The following is a 6,564-nucleotide window of genomic DNA, read 5'->3' as shown; positions in this document are numbered from 1 at the left end:
GAAATCGCTCCTTACTAAGACCCATATCAAAAAAATAATCTGAGGAATGTAACTAAAAATCCAACGCATAAGACAACCTTCCCAAGATAACTAAACCCAAACCAAAATTCCATCCTGAAAAAAAAAACAAACCTTAACTCCCGCAAAACCAATTATGCCTATCCGAAATCAAAAATCTATAATGGTCTGTCTTCCCGACAGACCGCCCATGCTGAAGAAAAATTGTCATGCCAAAACCTCATCGAATAACTGACTAACCACAATACTTCCAACCCCGACTATCCTAACGCATCTACGAAAACAAAGTCACTAATCAAAACTAGCTGCAAAACACTTATAGTTGACATTCGATAATCCTTCAAGTAGAAGATTCATCCCTGCAACGGTGAGACTCAAATGAGAGCTTGCGCAGGGTCAAATCAATTACTATAATATTATTTAATCCCGTTGTGAGTGACTTAGCATTTCCCAGTCAACCAGATGCTCCATACACACTCAAGACCCAAATCACTATTACTGCCTGAAACACTGACACTGCTTCTCGAAATCCATCGAGATCCCCTAGTCCCAACTCGTCTGTCAATAAAATATCAAATCTTTCCACCTGGTTGCTAAGCCAAACAACACTCTCACAATCGCCCCAGGCGACTTCTGCAAGAAAACCATGACTGGCATTAATTATCTAAACTATCGCGACACCAATCCAATGATAAACTGAACGCCACAGGGCCATCTATAGTCTTACCTCACACCCAGTCTCTCACGACCTACCATATCCTGGTTCAAAGCATGATGTGGCCCTACCAAGCCATGCGAACTAACCCAACCTGACCTAAACCATCTAAAGAAAATTGCGAGAAAATCACAATTTGCCACACCTTCACCACTGTACAGGGACTAGTGAATGCAACGGGCCACCACGTAGTCTTACGACACTTCCCACACTATCTGACCGCCATTGGATGCTATGGGCAACCCCACGGTCTTACAACACGCCTAAACTATCTGCCAACTAGTGAATACTATGGGCCACCCCACAGTCTTACAACACTCCCACTAACTGCTAACTACTAAATGCTACGGGCCACCCCGCAGTCTTACAACACTCCCACTAACTATAATTGCAGCCAAAAGTCATACCGCTAATCCATCAATCCAAGCGCCGCCCGGATTTAAATACACTCCTAACCAAACTCCCCAACTGAACACAAATCATGACTGGAACGCCAACGTGGGTTCCCTTCAGGAAATTTTCTGAACTCCCAACTCACGCAATCCTTAATACGGATAACCACTTGGGCCGCCCTCCTCCCCGATATGGATGCGAAACTCACCTTAGTTTCACACTTTCTTCTGATCCTGAATACCTGAGCGATTCTATCCCACTTACATTCGAATAAGTCTTCACAATTCATGAGAATTGAAGGATTCCCAATCCTTCTTACCCTCTACTAATCAAATTGTTGACAACCTGTGCTTGCCAATGCAGATGCTCCATCACTAGCCAAACCCCAAAAGACCATACAACCTTGAAAGACCAAATGAAAACTTCTCGAATCTCAATGAAACTGATAACCCCAGATGCCTTGAAATGATACCACACTCAAATCTTGAATTCCAAATAACCAACGCTCCGACCAAACCTCATCCATAGACCATTTCCCTTGGCGCTTCCAAAAGCCAATCCAAGTGCAAAGACTGAACTCACCGAACTTCGACTATGCTAGATAACTACCCCGCTGAACCCTGGCCATAGACCTTCCACATAATACCCCTGACCCAATCCTCAACCACAACCTAAGATAACGTTGAACACTTCAAACCCACAAAAAGGAAAACAACCTTTCACTAGCCACTAAAAATTCTAGGCATGCAAATAGCATATGACATTACTTGAAGATATATCCCATACATAATCAAATAAATAAACTAGAGATACACTTACTCAAACTGATTCAAGATAACAACTACAGATAGAAGTGAAAGAGAAAAAGATATATACCCGCAACATTGCTTGCTAGAATCCTGATATCCCTTGTATGTCACTGCAAAGTCCGACTCCTCTCCGGTGGGGCTCCTGCACTACATTCTCGTCCATTGGTGATCCTAAAAGTAGTCGGAGCAGGCACACTCACTACTCCTCCCTCAACCTCGGACAATCGAACTTCTTGTGGCCTACCAGATTGCAGTGAAAACATAACAGGCTTGCCCCCAGAGGATAATCCCTGCTGTCGTGACCAACCCTGCCACACTTGTAGGAACCCAAACCCCTAACAAACTCCATCATGCAGTTTCCCACACGTGTTGCACTAAACCAAGCCCTGCTGACCTCTCGAAAGCTGATAAGAAGTCTTGGGTCTCTTCTCGGGACCCTCCAATGCATGCAACTTGATGTGCACAAAAGTACCCACTAACTTTAATATTTAAAACCTAACAAACTTAGACTAACTATGCACTTAGGCAGTGTACCTAGCCAGATTACAGTATAGCTTAGGTAAGTCGGGTGTCGATCACAGGGAACGGTGGTGAACTAATTTAAAATATTTAATTATAGGTTACATGTCACACGGAAAGAATAATGAAGTAGTTTAATAAATCTCAAACGAACAATTAATTAACAACTCTCGATAAACTAACAGGAAAGCAAATCTCTTCAGGTACTTTGGTTTAGACAAATTACACTTTAAAAACATAGACAATTGCATACATAAATTCATTTATTCATGTTCACCGATTCCTAAAATGATTAGATTCGCATTCACTATAACTAATCCTTTAGCAAACAAGTCAATTCAAACAGTGATCAATTGGTTAAACTAACAGGCTTCCTAGTGTTCAGTTCGTATCAAGCAAGACTTGTAAATATAGTTAACCAAATTAAACATTCAATTAACCTCTTGTTGATGGTCATCAAACAAGGCTCACACATTAACTTACTTATTCCCATGTTAATCCTAGTTTCACATTCGTTATTCCTAGACTTATAATCTCGATGGTCACCAAAATCATAAGAGACAAGGAATCAAGCATATGTTCATACAACTCAATTCACTTAACAATTAACAGAAAATAATCATCATTAATACATAAGGATCTTTTAATAAGCTTGGCAAGATAAATTAAACACAAACAAACTATTCAATATAGCAATTAGTCTAATAATCAAAGCTTAATTCAATCATAAACACAAAGTAAAAGGTTTTTACACCCAAGTCAAAAACTAAATACAGGATAGTAACACAATGGAATGCTAAACATGGTCACGTTAACAGCCCATAGGATTACCGACACGTATCCGCTCTCCAACCCTTCCGATCTCCGCTCCCGTTAGCTTAACGGCCTTTCGGCCGCCTTCTAGACCCTCAAAACGGCTTAACAGAAGTTAATTGTCGACTAAATTAGGTTAGAAGTCGAATTCTCCCTCCTGGTTAGCTGAAAATCGACTTTTATAATCTTTGTAGCCGACTTAAGTACGCTGGGCGTACATAGGATTACGCGGGGCGTACTTAGGATTACTACCCGATTTGAAGTTATCTGAAACCAACCGGTACGCGGGGCATACGTCGCTTTTGGGCACTACGCTGGACGTAATGCAACGTTACGCGGGGGGTAACCCACTTTTTCAGCATATTTAATTCCTTTTAGCTCCTAAGTCCGGTTTCCGCTTCAGTCTTTTCTTTTGTGCTTTATTGACAACGAATAGCTACAAAACATAATTCAAAGTATTATGAGTACTTTTTAGTTCTAAAATAGAATAAATAAGGCCAAAATATTAAGATAAAGTGCATAAAAATATATATAAAAATACACATATCAAAATACCCCACACTTAGCCTTTGCTTGCCCCCAAGCAAATTTACTTTTATTTTACCAATATTGCACTAAACAATCCATTTAAAACTCAGCCATTATGCCAAGACCTCAACGCATGCATTTGTGTCTAAAATTTTCCTAAAGTACCCCCCCATACTTTAAATACTCACAATCTTCATAAACACTTGCCCACTTTTTCCGGACAATGCTCATTTTATGCAACCCTCCGAATCCATCTGCAGAAAACCTCCTAACCTCAAGGTATTTTTTATTGAGCAACCTAAGCATACATAATCTAGAATTACAATTTATGATACCACTATGGAGCTCTTTGGGAATTCTTCACTTTCTTGACAATTTGATCTTTGATTTCTTCGAATCCACCACCTTATTTGATTTGATTTCTTGGTATCTTCAACTTTTTGAGTTTCTTGGAATTTTGATCTTTTGATCTTCACTTTATTTGCTCCAAAATTCTTCAAACTTTTTCGTAATTCTCTCTTCTTTTTTTTTACATGTACCTCTCTTTTTTCACTCAAAACCTACATGCTTAAGCAGAGGCGCTCAACCTCAACCTTTATTGGTTAATGAAAATAATTTTCCTGGATAGATTTAAGGTTTACCCTGCTAAACAAATTGCATCCTTCAAACCGAGCGGGGTTATGTTTTTGTTCCATGATTTCACTAAAATAAGGGAAGCCACAAATGCACTATAACGTATATTGGCTCAACTAAAAATTTGAGTTCTCATCGGATCATCTCATACAATATTAGCAAAATTTTAAATTATCACTAGATTTTTCTAAATTAAACTATTATTTCAATTTTTCTTTTAAAATTTTAAATTTCCCTAAATCTAGCAATTTCCAACTATTATTTCATTTTTATAATTTACTTTTACCGACCCCCTACCCCACACTTATTTCATACAATGCCCTCATTGTATGCTAAAATAAATTAAGAACATAAAAAGGGAGAAAAAGGAACAGACTCCCCTGGGTAGTTGTGGCGAGATCGAATGGGGCTGTTACAGGTTGCTTCAAATATTGCTGAAAAACTGAAAACTGGAACTGCTGCTTCTGAATGTGCCGAAAAATAAAATCAAGACCGCCGTCTTCAAAAAAAATGTGGCGCAAAAGATCGCAAACAAATGCAATGTATAAAAACCATGACGTGGGAAAGTGTCGACCACGTCGTCTCGTCAAGAATGACATTCTCTTCTCGCGATGAAAAATCCCCCACAACATAGGAAAGTGTCAACCATGTCGTGGCAGTCGGGATGATACTTCTTCCTCGCGTCAAAATACAATTCTAATAAATATGCACCCGACACTTATGACAAATTGTGGGTCTTGATTATAATCTTCGAACTCTCACACGGCTCTCTCTAGCAACAGTCGAACCTAGCTGCTGAACTTACTGCCAGCTTTCTAAGGGCGAAAATTCTGCAGAGATCTAAACAACCAAAGAGCATCAACATGGAAAACAAAAGTAAAAACAAACTAAATTAAATATCAATTACACACCAAATAAAAATACTTAACTAAACTAAAAATAACACAAAATAAAAATAAAAAGGATAACTAAATCACTCATCGTCTCCATCATCCTGCTGTTGCGTCCCAGAAGTACCGGCCCCATCATATCGTGACTGAAATGGTGGTGGGTAGGGGACCGAATACTGAAAACCCTGTTGGGCAAAGAATGCGTTCAACGCATTCCCTTGCCACCACTGTTGCGTGTCCACATGTGCAACATAGTCACTAAGGTTCTGGACCCTCATGTCAAGACGATCAATGCCCTGAGCTAGGTAATGCATATCGATCTCCGGCTCAGGTCCCTGCTGCGCTCCTCGAGGAGCAGGTCTACGCCGCGGGACCCGTCTCGGCTGTGGCTCGGCGGCACCCTCCTCATCCGCCACATATTCTGCTCGTACTCTCAAGACACCATCTCCACCCCTCTCCAGTAGCTATCCCGATAAAGTCCATGCACTACAAGCGATAGCCCGAACCCGAAATGGCTCATAAGGCCCAAATCCATCATGGACTAACCCGAGAAGGCCTAATATCCAAAAAGGCCTGAAATACTGAATGGTCAACCCTAGTAAACTCCTGGTCCATGGTCCAAAGTACAAAAAGTCAACAAAATGAGATGAGTCGGCCAGGCCGAGTATGCCCTACGTACTAATCTGGTACGCCAAGCATACACCCGTTGGGGCCGGTACGCGCCACGTACCAGGTGGGTACGCCCAACGTACTCCCATGGACTCCAAATTTCTCCAATAAGCACTTAATCACTTCATCCCTTGCTCCAACTTTCCAGTCTAAATCCTAAAGGTGACTTTTCAAGTAAAGTTGGCGACTTTACTAACATGCATGACTTAATGGGACTCTCGAGCTCAAAAGAGATTAATGGATGGTCTTAACTCATGCTTGAACTCAAAACTCCATAAAGCTTGCAACCTTATGAGAGAGACGACCATAAAATGCCCAGATATACTAGATTGAGCCCCTAGAACGACCCTAGCTCACCAAGACCAAGTAAAAAGGACTAAAATGGCCAAAAACCAACCTAAAGTAGATCTATGAAATGAATAGCCAAGATAGAGACTTTATATCTTGAAAGTCTCGAAATGGACATGTTAACATTGGATCTCCAAGCTCTACTCCAGAAGTTGAGTCTTTCACCTTCTTCTTCTCTTAAACAAACCACCAAGAATCTTGTATCAAGCCTCAAGCTTCACCCAAGGCA

This window comes from Lactuca saligna, chromosome 5 (assembly GCF_052625555.1).
Source record: "Lactuca saligna cultivar CGN05327 chromosome 5, ASM5262555v1, whole genome shotgun sequence".
Classification (NCBI taxonomy): domain Eukaryota; kingdom Viridiplantae; phylum Streptophyta; class Magnoliopsida; order Asterales; family Asteraceae; genus Lactuca; species Lactuca saligna.
The sequence above is the reverse complement of the archived record's forward strand: the minus strand, read 5'-3'. Positions refer to the sequence as shown.